Source organism: Gopherus flavomarginatus, chromosome 1 (assembly GCF_025201925.1).
Source record: "Gopherus flavomarginatus isolate rGopFla2 chromosome 1, rGopFla2.mat.asm, whole genome shotgun sequence".
NCBI classification, from domain to species: Eukaryota; Metazoa; Chordata; order Testudines; family Testudinidae; genus Gopherus; species Gopherus flavomarginatus.
This window is the reverse complement of record NC_066617.1, coordinates 35888514-35909461: the sequence shown is the minus strand read 5'-3', so window position 1 is coordinate 35909461 and position 20948 is coordinate 35888514. Positions and strand designations below refer to the sequence as shown.

Here is a 20948-nt window from a genome sequence, read left to right as displayed (position 1 = left end):
TACACCTTTCACGTTATGATAAAAAATTCAAAATGCACATGAGCACATATCAGCATGACAACTGCTTGTACAGAACATTTCAATACATCCATAATTTTTTTCCATTATACATATGTGGGATTAGCTTCTTGATGTTGCCGCTTCAAACAAGTATTGTTCCTCCCTCTTCAGAATGTTAGCAAGAATTAATATGAAGATCTATGTTGTGTCCAGTAAAGAAATTAGTTATGTTTATAAAATGCCAAAGATAATATGAAATGAATAGGCAGATCAATCTGTGTTGGCTTTCCAGGACAAGACACAGGATAGACACAAACATGCTTAAACAGAAATCCATATATAGACAAATATGATTTTGCATTTCAAATGGTATCTTAGCATCACCAAATCTTCACAGGATAAGGGTACTTTTTAAGCAAAATTGATTTTTGTCTTCTTGCCAAAGGCAGGCAATGTACCAGACTAGAGGGATCATTGCTCTGATCCTGTATAGAAAATCATATGCAGATGTACAGTTAAAACTAGGGCTGTCAAGCGATTAAAAAAATTAACCGCACAGTTAAACAATAGAATACCATTTAAATATTTTTTGATGTTTTCTACATTTAAAAATATATTGATTTCAATTACAACACAAAATCAAAGTGTACAGTGTTCAATTTATATTTTTATTACAAGTATTTGCACTGTAAAAAATTTTTTCAATTTACCTAATACAAGTACTGTAGTGCAATCTCTTTATTAGAAAAGTTGAACTTACAAATGTAGAATTAAGTACAAAACACCTACATTCAAAAAAAAAAAAATTTTAGAGCAAGGGTCAGCAACCTTTCAGAAGTAATGTGCCGAGGCTTCATTTATTCACTCTAATTTAAGGTTTCGTGTGCTGGTAATACATTTTAACATTTTAGAAGGTTTCTTTCTATAAGTCTAAAATATATAACTAAACTATTGTTGTATGTAAAATAAATAAGGTTTTTTAAAATGTTTAAGAAGCTTCATTTAAAATTAAATTAAAATGCAGAGCCCTCCGGACTGGTGGCCAGGACCCCGGCAGTATGAGTGCCACTGAAAATCAGCTCGTGTGCCGCGTTCGGCACGCAGGCTATAGGTTGCCTACTCCTGTTTTAGAGCCTACAAGTCCACTCAATCCTACTTCTTGTTCAGCCAATCACTCAGACAAACAAGTTTGTTTACATTTACAGGACATAATGCTGCCCTCTTCTTATTTACAATGTCACCATAACGTGAGAACAGGCATTCTTGTGGCACCATTGTAGCTGGCATTGCAAGATATTTACGTGCCAGATGTGCTAAAAATTCATATGTCCCTTCATGCTTCAACCATCGTTTCAGGGGACATGAATCCATGCTGATGATGGGTTCTGCTCGATAACAATCCAAAGCAGTGTGAATTGATGCACGTTCATTTTCATTTCTGACTCAGATGCCACCAACAGAAGGTTGATATTCTTTTTTGGTGGTTCAGCTTCTATAGTTTCTGCATTGGAGTGTTGCTCTTTTAAGACTTCTGAAAGCATGCTCCACACCTCATCCCTCTCAAATTTTGAAAGACAGATCAGATTCCTAAACCTTGGGTTGAGTGCTGTAGGTAGCTTTAGAAATCTCACATTGGTATCTTCTTTACATTTTGTTAAATCTGCAGTGAAAGTGTTCTTAAAATGAACAACATGTGCTGGGTCATCATCTGAGACTGCTATAACATGAAATATATAGCAGAATGCAGGTACAACAGACCAGGGGACACGCAATTCTCCCCAGGGAGTTCAGTCACAAATTTAATTAACACATTATTTTTTTAAACAAGCTTCATCAGTATGGAAGCACGTCCTCTGGAATGGTGATCAAAGCATGAAGGGGCCTATGGATGTTCAACATTTCTGGTATGTAAATACCTTGCAATGCCAGCTACAGAAGTGCCAAGCAAATGCCTATTCTCACTTTCTGGTGACATTGTAAATAAGAAGAGGGCAGCATTATCTCCTGAAAACGTTAACAAACTTGTTTGTCTGAGCAATTGGCTGAACAAGAAGTAGGACTGAGTGGACTTGTAGGCTTTAAAGTTTGACATTATTTTTTATTACAAATATTTGCAATGTAAAAATAAAAAATATATTTCAATTCACTTCATACAAATACTGTAGTGCAGTCTTTGTTGTGAAAGTGCAACTTACAAATGTAGATGATGTTGTTGTTAAATAACTGCACTCAAAAAATAAAACAATGTACTCTGATTTCAATTACAGCACAGAATATAATATATTGTAACAAAGTTCCTCCTCTACCTTGGTGGGTCCTGCGCTTATTGGTGGATTTGCTCAGCTCAGTGATCTTCCCCTCTGGTGGAACCCACAGTCTGGGTCAACTCCTCCTGTGTCTGATCAGGAGTTGGAAGGTTTGGGGGGAACCCAGGCCCACCCTCTACTCCGGGTTCCAGCCCAGGACCCTGTGGATTGCAGCAGTCTATAGTGCCTCTTGTAACAGCTGCATGACAGCTTCAACTCCCTGGGCTACTTCCCCATGGCCTCCTCCAAACACCTTCTTTATCCTCACCACAGGATCTTCCTCCTGGTGTCTGATAACGCTTGTATTCCTCAGTACTCCAGCAGCTCACCCTCTCATCTCCTTGCACCCCTTGCTCCCAGCAACTCACATCCGCACGACAAACTGAAGTGAGCTCCTTTTTAAACTCAGGTGCCCTGATTAGCCTGCCTTAATTGATTCTAGCAGCTTCTTGATTGGCTGCAGGTGTTCTAATCAGCCTTTCTGCCTTAATTGTGAAGACTTTTTATTCTGCATTTGTACAGTACCTAGCACAATGGGGTCCTACCTCTAACTGGGTGTGTAGATACTACAGTATGAATAACAACCACCACCACCAGACTGTGCCATCTTTTTGGTCACAGAGGTATGAAATTTTAATATTAAGCATACAAGCCATCAAAAAAGCAGAATGAATCCCAAAGATTTTAGCTCTACAACCACCTAGCATTTTTGCAAATATTTTCTTAGCTGCTATAGGTCTAAAGTGTATGGATGGCATTTTCTTGGTGTCCTCTTTTATATTATATTAAAGGTCTCAATAAGCATAAACCGTAAATGACTTCCAATTTCATCCTTTTAATAATCAAAGTCATGATCAAATGTGTACACCAAAAAAAAAAAATCAAATAATATTCTTCCTAGATTTGTGCAACATAATATTATTAGGAGGAAATCAGACAGTAGGTGCAGGGGATGGTAGAAATCTGATGGCGCTAGATCACGAGAAGTAGCCCTTTGCACCATATATAGCGTGCTTCTTCTGCGTCTAGACACAAATACTTTTCATTTTAAATAATCTATTAACAATATTACAAGACTGTGTTTCATTACTGTTTCAACAGATAATTATTTTTTGGGTAAAGAAAAGACAGACTCCCCGTCTTGGTATATTCTGGCACACGTAAATCAAGTGTAAAACCCATGGTGAAAGGAAATTAAAGGACATTATATAGTATCTTGTCTGGGTAGCATCTTTTAACAACTGTACATTTTCCTTCTCTTCCTTTTTTTTGTTTTGTTTGTTATTTAGAAACTTGGACACTATACTTAAAATTGTATCTTGTTTCTAAGCAGGCTCTTCTATTTTCAGTCATACTGGGCTAACTGTCAAACATGCAAGAGATTGGGTTTCTGTTAGTTTTATTTAGCTAATTTCTCATACATGTAACTATAGTAAATCTTAAAAGTTATTTTGATTGCCTTTCAAAATTTCTTTCCCACTCTAACACTCATTCAAGCACAATTTGTTCTAAGGATGAAGCCTGTTGCCTGGCTAAGAAGCTTAATACTCCTCTTACTTTACATGTCACACTGTAATCTGGTAAATTCATCTGTGCTTCTCTGCATACAATGCAGACTTTGTATACACACAAGCATGACACAAGAGACCCCAAGCAATTATAATTCAACATGTTAAATGTGACAAAACCCAGAAAGGCAAGAAATATATATAGCTAAGACATGTCCTTAACTCAAGTTCATTATACATACGTAACATAGCTTCTATATCAGACGTGTTGCCTATCTTACTGTTTGGAGACCCAGGTACCTCCCAAGCACAAAAGGGGAAAGTGAAGAGAGTTTTCACTGCATATCCAAATTTCTTTCATATCCCTTTTCTTCAATTGTTTATAAACATGTATATGTTAATTTTCGAAGGCTAAAGGGGAAAACTCTCAGAGAAGGGCAAGATAGTTGACACAATGGACCATAATGGCTTGTTCATAGTATATATAGTCTATTGGGCCATTTAAGTGCTTCTCATTGTAGCAGCTATATGATGTATACAGATAATCTTAAATGTGTTACTTATTCCATTGTAACAGCATCTGAAATTACAATCTGTCATATAAAACACATTTCAACTCATTCCAACAAACTTTTAGGGTTAATACACCCAAAGCTCTTTGGAAATTGATACATAGATCTTTTCCCTAAACTTTTTTTTACAGTATTTACCAGTCTCACTTACTGTATGAGACTATGGGTTTATATGAGCTGCAATTTAAAAAACTATGAAAAATCTAAGAAGTGTGTAGATATTTAACTGTTAATGTTTTAACTCTCAAAATAACAAGACATCGTCTTCATTTTTGAGAAGTTTGCAAAAAAAAAAAAAAGATCAGAACACAAAAAATAAACTATTTTTGCATAGCTGTATAATTTCAAATGTTAAACACTGTTTGTAAAAAGCGATAAAATTAGGACATATATGTCAAACTTCTGCCCAAAGCAAATTATTATGGTAGTTATAAACACAGACAATTGCAACATAATTTAAGTGCTAACAGTCCCTTAAACAACAGCATTGATTATTAAAATTCAGTTTGTATTTGACAGAAAAATGTCTACATCAATTTAACCAATAATAGTTAGCTCTTCATAAGAAAAAAGGAAGTAGTAATAGTCACAGAAGAAATGCTGAAAAGAAGAAGATTTTCTACACGTACAAATGGGGTATATTTATAGTATATAATGAAACAGATATGTCCCATTGACACTACAATTTTGTATTACAGCCACAAAAACAGGAATTGGCCACTAAAATGTCTTCCTTAACTTATCTTGTTCTGTTTAGGTGCTGCAGCATATATGCAAAATCCCCTCATTCTATACAGATTCCTATAATATCTAAGCACAACAGGTTAAGAATGGAGTTTCAGACTCTGAATTCCATTGCTTTTTGTGGTTTAAGCGACACTGTATGAGTCTGCGCAGTTTAAGCACCCAAAACACAGTGTCATACCATTCTAATCTGTCAAACCATTCACAATCCTTAATATAGGAAATATTTTCCAAAAGGAAACACTATTTTATAAATCTAGGTCTTAATTAGATCTGATATTCTTTGGTTAAACAAAAACATCAAAATAAAGAAATTACTGTGCAAACACATACTGCTTTGTGCATATAACTGTAGTTACCCACTAAGTAGGCTACTTTTTATGAATTATACAAAGGCACATTCTGAAAATGTATTCTCTACTTTTACTCATAATTAACATCATAATTGTGAATAGTTAAAATTCATTACTAAATGAAAGGGTTATTTCTTTTTGGAAGGGGAGACAGCTTCTTCCCAATTCATTCGTACAATATTCCTCAACTTGTGACATTATGCAGCTTTGCTTCTCATTGAAAAAAAATCTTAAATGATTATAAAGAGAAGATTAACCATTTAAAAAGTAGACACACATAGTCAACATCATTCCCTACTTTTAGTCCTCTATACTGACTGTACAATGTTTTAAATTTTAACTCCCCTTCAGACTGACTAGAATATGTTAAACTGATTTGTACGAAGATCAGACAGGCATGGGACTGCAATTATATATCACAATACCCTTTTCTTGGTTCACAGCTCTATTCATCTTTTTGAAACACTGACAGATAGATTGGACATAGGGGAACGGATTAGCCACAGGATGACCTGTATTTCCACACAAAAGCCTAAGTGTGGAAAAATGGCACCCTGTATCACCCATTCTTCACTTCCTGAAAAAAACATATTCATGAAAATGGCCATTTAAAGAGCTCTTTCCCACTCATCTCAGAACAAAATGTTCACTGGGTTTTGTTTTTTTTTACATCATGTTGACTGTACAACAGTGTAAACTACTATTAAATAGCTTTAATTATGTAACCTACATAAAAATAATTTAAGCTGAAATGGGATATTTTTAAGTGGCATGGAGTTCAGCAAAGCACAACAGAAAATTTACAGTTTGCAAACTCTACAATACATAGGAGGGTGCTATATTTCAACTATCAATGTGACAATGTTTATTTGCTGTTAAAAATAATCTTAGCTGGATACTATCTGTTTATTTTCATCAAAGTTCTGAATTCTATATGCTATGTTTTCAAATTGAAATTATAAAAATATTTGGTACTAATATGTACTATACGGTTACCATGAATCGGTAAAAATCACTAATTCAAAGTGAGTAGCAGGAAGATAAATACAGAAAAAAGATGTGATGACTGTAAAAACTAGGCAAGTTTAATCCTGAGAAGAAAAGACTGAGGGATGACCTGATAACAGTTTTCAAATATGTTATAGGCTGTTATAAAGGGACTGGTGACCAATTGTTCTCTATGTCAATGGACAGTAAGACAATAAGAAACAAACAGACTTCATCTGCAGCAAAAGAGATTTAAGTTAGATATTAGGAAAAACTTTCTATCTATAATGGTACTTAAGTTCTGGAATAGCCTTCCAAGGGATGTTGTGGAATTCCCATTTCTGAAGTTTTTTAACAACAGTTTGGACAAACACCCATCAGGGATAATCTAGCCTCAGCACCAGAGGCTAGAGCAGAGGACTTCTTGAGGTCCTTTCCAGCCTTCTATTTCTATGATCCTACGCAGCATTTTCAAGGGACTGTTATATGTAAATTTTATGATCAGTTCCATCACCAGTGGTCTTTAGAAATGACAATAAAAACTAAGTATAACTTGTCTAATTTTTCTGATATGGTAGATGTATGTTTATGTACCTTTACTTAATTTTATATAACTTTTTTTTAATTCAGGTATCTTCTTACACACAATATAGACAACTGGAGTATGTGTCGTTTGTACTGTCAGACTGTTTCAGATATATGTTATCAAGTAGTTTGATCAGGCTAGACAAACTGGCAACCTACTTGGTTGCTGTTCTGAGGAGAGATTAATTTGACAACCCATAAAAAAAATGATCAAATGAAGATACCTTAGCATTTAACTGATGATTTGGGCTATAGACCTGGGCCACAAACAATGGACCTGAGCTGTCCACAGGGCTCTGATGTGCAATAAACAAATTCACCTGTTGCCAATAAAATCAGTTTTTCAATACTATTTTTTGGATTCAGACAGACATTCTATTCTGTAACAGCTCAGACTTTTTTTTTTTTTAATTAAAAACAACTGCACTATCAGAAGCAAGTCTCAGATGTTCTGAAGACAGGCAGAAGTAATCTGTCAAATGTATTCCATTTATGTATGTTCAGTAAACAAGCATACTAGTATGGTAGGGAAAAGATGAATATTCTGAAGGGGGCGTTTGTTTTCCTCACTTTTTCCATGCTAACAAATGTTTTTTTTCTCCCACCCATTTAAAACAAAAAAGTTAATTTTCCAATAAAAAAGAAAAGGGAATTTTAATTCCTTTAGGTAAAATGAACACAACATGTAGGTGTTTTTTTAATAGAAACCCAAAACACCATGTAATGTTTCTCCTTCCCCTAAATAAATTCATCTCAATACATCTACACATAAAAACAGATCAGTTGATTAGTGATGGGGGGTGAGTGGAAGCTGTGCAAGACATGGAGAAACTATATGGAGTTTTACCCAATCCTGTTAAACTGTACAATGTTATCACTCAAACAGGCAGTGCAGAACACATACAGTGCTGAATGTGAATGTTATAAAAAAAAAAGTCAAAATGCCAATATTAAGATTAACCAAAATAAATGCATTCAGGCTGAGAGCTAATATGATACAAACAATCCAGACTTACACTCTTTATACAGCTCTCTCTGTGTGTCTATTCAAAAAATGGGATGAAAATACATTTGTCCACAGAAATACACAGACAGACACAGTTAATAAATTACCCTACAGGCTCGGAAGCACATCAGTTTCATCTAGTCAATTCACAACAAAAGGACCATAAATATTGGTGGGAAAAATAATGCAAAATGTGCTAAAATACTTGGTTGAGTGGTCACTGATTCCTTCATTAAAAAAAGAAAGTTAATCTTTCTGGCTAACAATGCTAAAGAATACTTTTTTTTAAACTGTTATAAAAGTCCTCCTTCCTACCGGATTATTTACAGTAATGAAGGTGTCAAAAGATAGTAGTGAAAGACAGCATAAAATTGCAAAACATGAAGGCAAATACTAACAAAATTAGCCTGAAATGAATGGCAATATATTCTTTTTTCCACAATGTCCTTAAAAGAGTCACCTAATTAGGCATAAAATATATGAATCTGCTATTATGCTAATTTGTATGAATATTAAATTAATTAATATCAGGGAGGCACATAACAATTAAAGCATCTGTAGACCTCTTAAAAAAGAAATATTTGGCTAACTTCTTAGTGTAGGTAGCTATACAAATAGCTCTTCTCCCACAACTAACCAAATCAGCCCTGATGCTTTCTTAGTTTACAAATGTTTTACCAAATGTACAGTACTTCCTGGACTGACTCATGTAAATAACACACCAGTAGAGATCTTCCAGCGGCTGCAACACTGTCACTCTGACCAATCTTGAGTGAAACTTTGTCCCAGTCACACAAGACTTGCTTCACATTTGGTACAGCAAAGACCCTAACCTACGCTGGTTATCACTGTTCAGTCAAGTACTGAGATATTTAGTCATGTGAAGGAAAAAAACCCAGCTCGGATCCCAAAACACAACCAAGTAAATTGCAAGCGTTTTGACAACGCTGCAGTAGTTTACAAAGCAGCAGCAGGTCGCATTCCCCCTCTTCCCCCCAAAAAAAAATTGTATGCGCCCCTTCAAACTGCATTTGTATCAGAATAATCAACTGAATCATTATTTCAGCAGAAAAAATGGGTTAGTTTCCTTGGGGGTGGGGCGGTTTGAACCGAAGGTTTCCTTCGCCGGAAAACGTCCTGTATCCACTTAACCAGAATGCATCTTACATTTTTTTGTTTCCTTAAGGAAACAAAACATTTTCTCCGCCGATTTGTGATGGTGATTTTCTGAACACAGCAATGGAAAAAACAAGAACCCTGGAACCATGCAAAAGGCCTCTGCCAGTTTTAGGGCACCGAGGAGGAAAAGGAAGGAGCCGAATGCCCAGAATTTGCTCTGCTCTGCCCTTTCCACAGAACTTTAGTGCCATCTATTGAAAATATGTTGAATTTAAAAAGAAAAAAGCCACCTATTGATTTGATATAAAAATAAGACATCTACTTGTGGGGTTTTTTGGTTTATTAATACCCAAACGATGACTAGTGATCCTCGGTCTTCGTAACAGCGGAAAATCTTGTCCATGCGCTGAAATATCTCATTAAAGCCAGGAGACACTAAAGCTCAGAGAATGCACACATTATGTGTGTGTGTGTATATATAAAAATATAAAAATTAGGAATGCAAGCCTATATCTAGCTACCTTCTAAATAAAAACGAGCGGTTTTAAAGGGAGGTGGGGGAGAATACAGTAGAGCCAATGCTGTAGCTAGAACATACTGGAAACAATAAAAAAAATTAAGGCACCTAGTAAGAGACCTTCGCGTTGAAAGAACAGGGTACGTAGACATGCAGACATAATTACCTTCTTTAAGGAACTGTGAGTGGATGACAAATATAAGAAAACAGCAGATAGCTGCTCCTGCTAATGCCCATAAAGCTTTCAAGAGCTGCATCTCGGTTTGAAACTCAGTAAATACCCAGAAAGTCACACAATGAATCTCCACAGCGATGCATCAACGTTTCCCCTTTTGCGCCAGGCTCGGCTGCTCCCCAAGCAGTAACCACACTTCCGAGAGCGAGAGAGAGCGCGCTCAGGGTTTGGGGAGGAGGAGTGAGTGGATTTACAGCAAAGTCTCAAGCAGCAGCAGCACCATGATCTTCTTATGGACAGCAGCACAGAGGAAGCTGGGTCTGGAATCCATGAATCAGCTTTCTGTTTCCTCGTGAGTTGAGCAGCATTGACGGTTGGGAAGGAGGGAGGAAGCAAATCTGGGCAGAATTGCGCAATAGCTCCCACACTGCTCCGGTGGGGGTTGTTGCTGCTGCTGCTCCTGGTGGTGGTTCAGTGACTGCTCCGGCTCAGCAGTGCTGGGAATGCGGGAGCCAGGCTGATCTTTCTGGGGCTCCGGGGAAGCCAGTGCACCATCGCCCGGCTTGCTGGGTTACCTGTCCGGTGTCTGTGGAGAAGGGGGAGCGTGGGAATGGGAGGGGAAAATCTCTCTTTACTGCAACTTCTCTAAGCTGATGGTCACAATCTGAGCCACCTACCAGGCTTGGAGAGCTTATCCCATTCAGAGCAACTCTATGTACCCTGATATCCCGGGGAAGTGTAGGTACTAGCGGGCCGCGGTGCAGCTCCTGGTTTGTGCTGCCTTGCAAAGCCGCTTGCCTTCACTTGGGCTCTCACCTCCCGCTGCCTGATTCCCTCTTCGTCCGAATCCAGCCAGCAGCCGGGATGGGGAGCCCTCCCCCAGAAAGGTTGCTCTGAGCCGGGGCCGGAGACCTAGTTCACTTGGCTGCCTCCGGATTGAGGAGGGGTTGCGTAAGTCTCTGTGCGCTTTTCCTGCTGCACCCGCAAAGCGCTTTCCAAACAGGTAGCTGCCGCAAAAGAAATCTCAGCCTACAGGTTGATGCCTCCGTAGCAATCTCTCTCCTGCGCGCGCACACATACAGCCCGCAACAATGCAATTCCCAAGCTTGGGGTGCTGCTGCTGCCGCCGAGGGGGGACAAGCGGGCGCCGAATGATCGCAGCGGGTCGTTGGCGAGGAGCAGCTCCCGGGCTGCTGGTTTTGGGTAGTTGCTGGCTGGCTGGCGGCAGAGAGGAGCTGATTTGTGAGCTTCTGCCCGATCGGCGCTCAGAGAGGTTGGAGCTGCAGACTGGGTGTCTGGATTGGCTGCACGCCGTAGATCTTCCACTCCGTCTCGGGTGGAGTTGGGTTTAGGCACAGCCCGGGGCTCGCTCACTCGCTGGAGCGCTTCCTTTCGGGGTCGCGTTAGTCCTCTCGGCTGGGCGTCTTGGTGGAGACAAGCTCCCAGGGAGTATCGGGGCTTGTCGGCTAAGTCTGGCTGGGCGCACGCAGCGGCTCTCGGTGTCTCTCCGTGTGCGCGGGGAGCGGAGGGCTGGGTGCCTGGAAGGTACAACCTCCCAGGGTGTAGCTGGGTGGCTGGACGGCCGCACGCTGAAGATCCCCCTTTCTGGGTGTATTTGGGTTGCCGCAGGCTGGGTGCCTGTAGAGACGCAAGCTGCCTGCCTGAGCTGGGGCTGTGAACCGGGCACCTGCCTGCATACAAGCTCCCTGGAGGTACTTCGGCCGGGGGAGATCGGCGGCGGTAGCGCCTCAACGCGCCCAGTCCCGGCCCCGCTCCGTCGCATTTAAACCCTGCCGGCTTCCCCTCGCAACTTTCCCCGATTTCGCTCCCCGGGTGGCAGTGAGCATGCCCGAGAGCTGAGCCTGCGCAGCGCTCAGCCGGCGCTCGCCGTCCGGATCCGCTCCCCGCCGGGCAGAAGAGGGGCAAGGTCAGGCAGGGAGGTGTCGAGAGGCGGAGGCGGGCAATGAGCAACCCTGTGGGCAAAGGAACCAAAGCAGGGGGAGAGAAGCGAAAATGTGGGAGAGGAAAAGGCTAAAGGAGCAAAGACCGGGGTGCCGGGGGCAAAGTGGGTCCAGAAGTGGGGCAGCTAAACAAGATGGGAGGAGGGAGCAGAGACGAGGGAGGGGATCAGAGCAGTCAACATGGAGGAGAAGGGTTGGATCTGTGATGATCGCACTTGTCCTTCCCTTTTCTTCCTCCCCACGCCGCTTCCTTGCCCGTGGAGATAATCTTCCAGCCCACTACTGAGAAACAGGGGACAAGCCCGTCCTCAACTCTTTTTTTTCTGGGGGCGGGGGTAAGGACGGGACCGATTATTTCAAGTGCTGATTCTAGACCGACCCTGTTGATGCTGGCAGCTGGGGGAAAGACGCCGCATCGGCCTTTCACTGGTCACCCTTTGCCCCTTAGAGGACCTGTGATTCAATCTCATTATTTGACACCTGTAACGTACTGTGAGAGCGCGGGCTAAAGGCAGCACTAATAGGAAGCCGCATTGTATAAAACAACCCAAACCCTGCAAGCATATGAGCAATGTGAGTCCTCTTCTCTGCTAACTCTATAGATTAAACTGACCCTTTAATTACCAGTAGAATGCCATGCCCGTTCAATAAGCAACAGTTATTTTAGTTAGACTATTTGTCTCTGCTTTTGTACAGTTTTATTGTAATATGTCAGTGATTAATATTTTCACAGGGATTTAGCGCGGACTGAGAATAAAACTCATCCAATGATTTTTAAGGTAGAATTAAACTAAGAAAATAATCTTAACAATTAGTCAGTGGTGTTTTGATCTTTTTGTTAAATGTTTAAAATGTAGCCTGTAATAGGTGCTTCCATATATTTACAAGCCCGTGGAAAGAAAGATTAACTCCATCTTAAATTAGAGATAAATTAAGTGTTGGTGAGCAGCTGTCTCTTGTTGTTGACGGTGCTTGGGATACAGTCTGTTCTCTAAGCTTTTTGGTTCTTCAGTGACAAACAGTGGAGAAACATTAAAAATGTCTAGCCTTTCTTTTTTTTTTTTACTTCATACAACTGCTATATCCCTATAAACCCATTTGCTACCCTCGTTTAAGATATTCAAAGATTGTAGTTTCACAGCAGCATTATAATTAAATTTGAAATGTTCCATTTGTAAAACCTTTCATTCAGAACTGTACCTACAGATCTGAAATATACCACATCTGTTTTCAGTTCAGTTTGTGGTGTTTTTTTAATGTACGAAGAAAATCCATGAATTTGTGTTGTAACAGTATGAATAAAATTGAAATAACTTTTGAGTTTTAGTAATTGGATAAAAATAGCTCAGAAATGTTTTTTAAAATGCATCAAACTTGGAATGTCTGAGATCCAGAAAGAGCAATGTGGTCCACATATTTGAAAATAATGGGTTTGGAGATAAATGTTTTGAAAAATTATGTGCAATACATTTCTTTCCTTATTAGAAAGTTTATACAAGGACATACTCCAAGAGGGTCAAAATCTCCTCTTAGTTGCACCTGTGTAAACCCACTGAAATCAATGGGCCTAATTCATCTTGCTTTTACACTGGTTTAAACTGGTGTGACTATTTAAGGGCTACTCCTCATTTAGGGGCTAATCCAAAGCCTACTGAAGGTTGTAAAGAGACTCCTATGTACTTCAGTGAACTTTGGAGTGTATCCTTACGCTATTAAGAGATCAGAATTCAAACTCAGTGAGAGCAAAATTTGTATAGAACTCACATTGTAGAAAGCTATTAAGTCTCCTTTCTGTAGGAAATCCTATTTGGGAGGAAAGTGGTATCTGGCATGCTGTACTAAATATGGTTCAGCAAGTTTATATATTTTCTAAGTATCTTGGACCTTTCAAGCAGAGTGAGTCCTACTCAAAAATAGCCCTGACCTTTCAACATGTCATCTGCATAGAGGTATATAAAATTTTAAAGATAATGGTATAGCTAACTCAAATAACAATATTGCAAATGCCCAGTGTAGCCGTATATGAATAAATCCCCCTTTTAGAAATTTTCCTGTGGTGGTCTATCAAGGGCAGGGAGAAGGTGGGGGGCAAGATTTGGTGTGTCACACACGTGGAACAGGCCATAAGAACGACTACGCAGAGCTATCTATACAGATGTCCAAAGCTTCCGTTGTAGTGCTGCCCCAGGTAGCATAGATGCAATGGAGCAATGTGTTCTGGGGATATGCCCAAGCTGTGGCTGCTATCAGGGACCCTAACCTCAGCCTGTATTTACTTTTCCAATTAAACTCTACAGAATTTATGGGGAGATGATGATGAATCCCAATCCCCTCCCCTACAAAGATGAGCGAAGGAGATAGTGTTGCAGAAACATCTCAACTGCACTTTCATAGAAGTGAGAGATCCCCAAGCAGAAGGTACTCTCTAACCACAGAGCTGGTGGGGGTGGAAATGTTTCCCCTGGCTGTTGTCAGGGAGCAATCCAAATGAGTATTTGACGTGTGTTTATCTAGCTGCATGGAAGGTAATAGATCCATATAAAATTTCCAATTTTTCTTTTCCTTTTTTTTTAAGAAACACAAAGGCCTTGTAAAAATTGTATCCAGATCAGCTCATTTTTTTTTTTCATACATCCCATACAATTTGGTAGTGATCATCCCACTACAGTATTATAAAACCACCATAAAAAACTCAGGAGCAAGTTTTTTTTTCTGTTTAATTCTATAGGCTCATAGACTATGAGTAAGGCTACATTTTAGTGATGGGTATTTTTAGTAAAAGTCATGGACAGGAAACGGGCAGTAAACAAAAATTCACAGCCCATGACCTGTATTATACCCCTTACTAAATCTTGGGAGTGCCGCAGGTGCTCGTGGGGATGCCACAAGTGCTGGGGAGGTGGCCCAGGGGGTGCTGCAAGTGCTCGGGGGAAGGGGGGCGGTTAGCGAGGCTGGCAGCCTCCTTACCCAGCTTCTCAGAAGCAGTGACATGTTCTTCCCTAAGCTCCTAGCTCCGTGTGCTGCCAGCTCTGCAGCTCCCATTGGCCGGGAACAGCGGACAATGAGAGCTGTGGGGGAGGTGCCTGTGGGCAGAGGCAGCATATGGAGCTAGGAGCTGAGGGAAACGGAGAGACATGATGTCAATTCCAGGGAGCCCCCCTAAGATAAGCACTGCCCAGAGGTCTCACCCCCTCCCATGCCCCAGCCCCCCACCCTAAGCCCCCCACCTCCTCCTGCTGCTGGTGGGGGGGGGCAGGGGCTAGAGATTGCCCCAGCAGTGGCCAGTGCAACTGGCCCAGGGGCTGTCTGAGCTGCTCAGGAGTCTGAGGCCCAAGGGCTGTCTGAGCTCACTTCAGAACTCACGGAGGTCACAGATTCCGTGACACAGACACAAATTACTGTTTAAAATGTGTACTTTATTTCCAGTCTCTATTTGTCTTCAACTTCCAGCCATTGGATCTTGCTATAGTTTTGTCTGCTAGACAGAAGAGCAAATATTCCCCTCCCCGTGCAGGTACTCTATAGACTTATAGTCCTTAATCTTCTCTTTGTTAATTAGATATACTCAAGGAGCTCAAAAACTAAGGCATGTTTTCTAATCCTTTAATCATTCTTATGGTTCTTCTCTGAACCTCTCCCATTTACCAGCTATACCAGGGTGTAATGCCTAGTTAGTACATGTATGAAAGGAGCCCCATGTAATTCTTTACAGATGTCTAGGTGGTACACCCTTAAGAGAAATGAAAGAGGTAGCTTGAGCACTGGTAGAATGGGCCCTAACTCCATGAAGAGGGGAAGTTCTTCTTTGTTCACATCAAAACAGGATGCAGCTCAAAATCTCTTACAACAATTTTTGTGAGGAGATTGCCTCCCCTTTCTTCTGCTCAGTGATGAAAATGCTTGGCGGTTTTCCTAAAGAAGGACTTTTTCCTCTGCAGGTAAAACACCAGTGTTCTACAGGCATCCAGAGAATGGAGCTTCTTGTCTTCTCTAGTATGAAGTTTAAGATGGAAAATGGGAAGATGCATGGGTTAATTCAAATCGAAATCGGAAATATCCTAAGATGAACGTGGGCTGCAAACTCAAAGACATCTTATATTTGTGGAATGTAATGTATGGAGGGGATGCCATAAGTGAGGTAGTGGAGGTAATTGCTGTCAGGAAATCTGCCTTTATGGAAAGATGTAGAAGAGAGCGTGAAGCTAACAGCTCAAATGGTGGATTCATAAGCTCTGACAGTACCAGATTAAGGTCCCAATTCAGTGATGCAGTTGATACTGGAAGAAAGGTTCTGAGAAGGTCTTTCAAAAACCTCATAGTCATAGGATGGGTGAATGAGCAATTTTCTATTGGAGGATGAAAGGCATTAATCATTGCCAAATATACATACAGTGTGCTGATAGATAAACCAGATGTCTTTAATGCTAACAGATGCTCCAGGATAATAGGGAAGTCTGCCTCCCGTGGAGGTTCGTGATGGTGCTAGCATCAGATAGAGAACTACTTCCATTTGGCCATATAATATTTACTTACAAAGAATTTCCTACTGTTATTGTGGATGGACTGGATCTCCTGAGCATGACTTCTCTACATTAGTCATCCATCCAAATACCAAGCTGTGAGATGGAAAAGCACTGGGTTGGATGGATGGTCACTCTTATCCTAGATCAGAAGATTTGGCAGCAGTTGTAAATGTATGCCTTGGGGGCAGGGAGGGGTCAACTGGAAGATGGAGGTGAACTAAAATGAACTTGGTCATCAAGGCACCATTAGAATTAGTGTCATTTTATCTTGCTGAGGACCCAGTAAGAAGGGTATAGGTGAGAATGCGAACAGTGGTTCCAACCACTGCACCAAGAATGTCTCCTCTTGAGCTGCATATGAGAAGACTAGATACTTGTTTATTTGTGATGCCAAGGAGTTCCACTGTCAGAAGATGCTCAGTACTACTGAGTTACGGAGTTCGCAGTTGTGGTCTCTGTAGAGGTGTCTGCTGAGATTGTCCAATGAGGTGTTTGTTATCCCTGGAAGGTTAAAGCAGGTTAAAGCCTAATCAACTGCACCAGTTCAAGAGTTTGACCACTTCTATGCTAAGAGGGGTGGACCTCATACCCCTCTACTTGTTTATGTTGTCACGTTATCCAACATGACCGGAACATGTAGATTATGTATGAAAGGGGAAAAAAAAACCCAGGGGATTTATCCGTAATTACTGTAGTTGAGGTGAAACAAAGGGAACTCCTATAACACACAGGTTTTTCCACCAGGTGAGAGCTGTAAGGATGGTCTAGGGAATTGATACTCCTTTGCCTAGAGAATCTCAATTTGGGATGTAGACTGTCTTTAACCAATTCCTGAAGACACTAAAGATGTTCAGGCATGACTAAGCTGTTGTCTGTGTGCTCAGGCAAAATTGGATGTTGAAGTCTGTGAGGAATCTGCCCTGAGGTAAGAAAGCTCTAGCTAAAAGAGAATCCAGAGTCCAATAAAATCTATAACTTGGGGAGAGGGGAGGATTAAAGTGGACTTTTTTAGGTTTACCTGGAATCCTAAAGATTACAGGAGGCTGAGGAAGGTGAGAATTCTCTACTGAACTTCCCAAGATGGACCTCCATGTAAGCAGGCAGTCATCAAGGTAAGGAAACCAGCTGCCATGGCAACAGAACTACATTGATACTATGGAGAGTATCTTTGTGAAAAAACTTGTGGCCCTTGAGAGAGCAAAAGGGAGAACTCTATCCTGGTAATGATTTAGGCCCACCATGAACTCAGGAATTTCATGTGCACTGGGTGAATATCTGTGAAAGTAGGAATCTTTTAAATCAAGAGCTGCATACCAGTCACCTTATTGGTGAAACTGGTGTACAGGGGTCAGTGTGTTCAGGAGTGGCTTGGGGCCTTGTGAAGAGTTCCATGAGGTCTCTTCAGAGCCAGAATTCATTGGAATGCTGCATTTGAGAAGGGTAGGCACAACAGATCTCTCACTTAGAAGCAAAGTGAGACTCCCTGAGACAATACAAGCAGTAGTGTAGATGGCTAATCAGAAAGACCATAGGGCAGGCCACACAGGAATTGAAGTCCAGGATCTTAGGCATACTAAATGCCTGGACAGGAAAGAGGGGAAAGTGGGGGGAAGGGCTCTTTAGCCCCCAAAACACTATCAACTAACTAATTTTAGTGTCTGGGTTTAAAAGGGAAAAAAATCAACTATTTTCATAGCAGGAAAGTCGATGCTAGCAAAGCTGTGAACACTGAGGAGATCCATCTCGGACCAGAGTGGCTGAAAGGAACTGGAAGTGTAGTTGGTCCGCAGCACATTGAGATGCACACTGCAAATGTGGACCAACAGATGCTGCTGTTGAAGAATCTTCTGGTCTCAGGTACATGGAGTGCTTGTGCACACACAGGGAACACCCAGCAGGATCACCACTCAAAGAACTGTGGTATTTTGCAATTTAAAAAGGTGTTTCAGTTCTTTGAAATTACTGCAGGGCCATTTTAAGATCCCCCTACTCATACCTGTAACACTGGTCTACAATTTTTGAGAAGTCGTCTGCTTCAGAGATAAAATGTGCTATTTATTATGTATTTTGATGTGCTGAATTCAAATATGACAATTAAAACAACTGATTGGCTACTGTTTCTGAGATATTTAAGTTTTTACATTTTATGTCTATGTATATTGTGTAGATAGTAGAGTTTTAATCATAAATTGTAAACCTAGGTCTTTTCATGTGTTTATGGTTGCTTTACATGATATTTCACCTGTCCTGTTTATGTAACACTTTAAAAATCAGCAAAAGGGTTATAGAAATAAAATTTATTATGAAACAAAAGGCAAAAAACTTATGTACATAGTTTAGTCCTATTCAGTGTCTGCTCGGCGCTTCTTGGCTTATCTATTGTATTCATTAAATGGAGCATCTCTTGTCACTGTCCAGCAATAGTCTGCAAGCATTGATGGACTCCATTTGCCCTGATAGCCTGCCAGGAGATTCCACTGCTGGAGTCTGGAGCCCAACAGCTCTGCCTTACTCTTGGGTAGTTCCAAATCCCTGACAAGGTCATTCAGTTCACCTTGTGTTAGGAGGTGTGGCTCAGAGGAGGAGGATGGGAGAAAATGTGGGTCCTGTGACATTGATGGTTCAGGACCAGAAGTTTCATCCTCTTTGTCGTCTGACTCAAATGAGAATGATTCTGGTGCATTAGGAACCGGCAGTCCTTCTCCATGGGGTACTGGGCGTATAGCTGATGGAATACTTGGATAATGCACAGTCCACTTTTTCTTCTTTGACACACCTTTCCCAACTGGAGGCACCATGCAGAAGTAACAATTGCTGGTATGATCTGTTGGTTCTCTCCAAATCATTGGCACTGCAAAAGGCATAGATTTCCTTTTCCTGTTCAACCACTGGCGAAGATTTGTTGCACAAGTGTTGCAGCATATGTGTGGGGCCCACCTCTTGTCCTGATCTCCAAGTTTGCAGCCAAAAGAAAGGTGAGAGGCTTTCTTAACCATAGTGGTTATACTGCGCTTTTGTGATGCAAAAGTCACTTCACTACAAATATAGCAGAAGTTATCTGCACTGTTCACACAAGTACGAGGCATCTCTGCTCACTTTGGCTAAACAGAAATGTGTCCCTTTGCAAAATCAAACACTGACAAGAGAGCACCACACTGTATGATTTTTAGAGCTGATATAGGGCAATTTGTTCAGCAGAGTGATGGGTTCGAGCCTTCATATACTTTGGTATGAGCATTAGATTATCCTTTCCCACCTTTTACTGTAATCTGGCCAATTTGGATATCATAGTATAAAAAATGGAGAGAGAGTGTGAATGTGTGTGTGAAAATTCTTCTAATTACTCTGCATAAATTAATTCGTCCACCCCTTAAGTAATTTTTGTTTCTGTCCTCAGAATCCCTTACAATTTTTAAACATCTGTCTGCTACTGAGATACTCAGAACTATATAGGGTGATCTGAAGATTGGGCTAGATCTCCAGCTAGTGCAGTGGTCCCCAACCTTTTTCATCTGGCGGGTGCCAGACGACGAGCAACAGAGGACCGTGGCCATGGACAAGCATCCGCCGAAATGCCGCAGACAAGCGGCAATGTCAATAGGCATCGCCACCAAAATGCCGACAAGCAGTGTCATCCAGAGGCGTCACCGCCGAAATGCTGCCGAATCGGTGGCATTTCAGCAGTGACACCTCTGGATGACGCTGCTTGTCGGTGGCATTTCGGCGGATGCTCATCCACTGGCCAGTATGTGGGCACACTTAGATGCCCTGGCAGGTGCCATGGCACCCACGGGCACCATGTTAGGGACCTCTGAGCTAGTGAATATCAGGATGGAGGGGGGCATGGATCAGCATTCACATTGCATTCCCCATCAGTACCTGGCCCAAATCCGGAAGCTAATGATTAAACCAGCAGACCAAATTCGGTGATGAATCCTAGACACGTGCCACCTGAGGCACATTGCGTGTATGCTAAGAAGATGAAGAAGCATATCAACATAGTTTTACTGAAAAAATACCTTAAAGAAGCTCTGTCAGATTTCCCTGATCTATGACATGATATACATGCATCTACCATATCAGATTACAAGTTCACAGGTTTCACCATTCTATGTCTATTTGACAATTTTTTCTCTCTGTGGCTTCCTAAACATTCCTCCCATTTTCCCTTCACTTCACTTAAGTGGGTGCTACATTAATAAGCTCTATGTTATTTCCTGACAGTCCAGACCACTTGTATTTATTTATTCTTGCAAAGTACATATTCTTAAAGGGGATTCTGTAGCTCAAATTCTAGAATAGTCAATATAATCACCTACTCCTTTATTAAAGGGACAACTTTTTATCTAGTGTTAATTCTTTCTGAGACATTTGTAAAATCTCTTCTTGTTCTTCTTACTCCTTTTGGATAGCATAAACTCATTGTGCTGTTTTGCTGCTCTTCTCTTGTCCCTACGATATTTAACTGACTTTCTATTCTGGGTTAAATCTCATTCCTTCTCTTTATTTATAGAGAAAGAACTGTGCCAGCAGATTTTTGTCAGGGGGACTGTTGCCTACTAGGATCTCATTTGACTTTTTCACACATAACA

The 20948-nt window shown here is 40.9% G+C and overlaps 1 protein-coding gene across 7 annotated transcripts in view; it reads right to left on the bottom strand.

The window, feature by feature from the left end:
• Positions 1-20948, bottom strand: part of TAFA5 (TAFA chemokine like family member 5) — a 654906-nt gene that overhangs the window by 446014 nt on the left and 187944 nt on the right. The window contains exon 1 of one of the 7 annotated variants that reach the window (XR_007772062.1): positions 9864-11070. The exons of the other annotated variants lie outside the window; for them this stretch is intronic. The gene's annotated coding sequence lies outside the window, so the exon portion shown is untranslated. Of the gene's footprint in view, positions 1-9863; positions 11071-20948 lie in introns of those variants that run through there. 7 annotated transcript variants of the gene reach the window in all.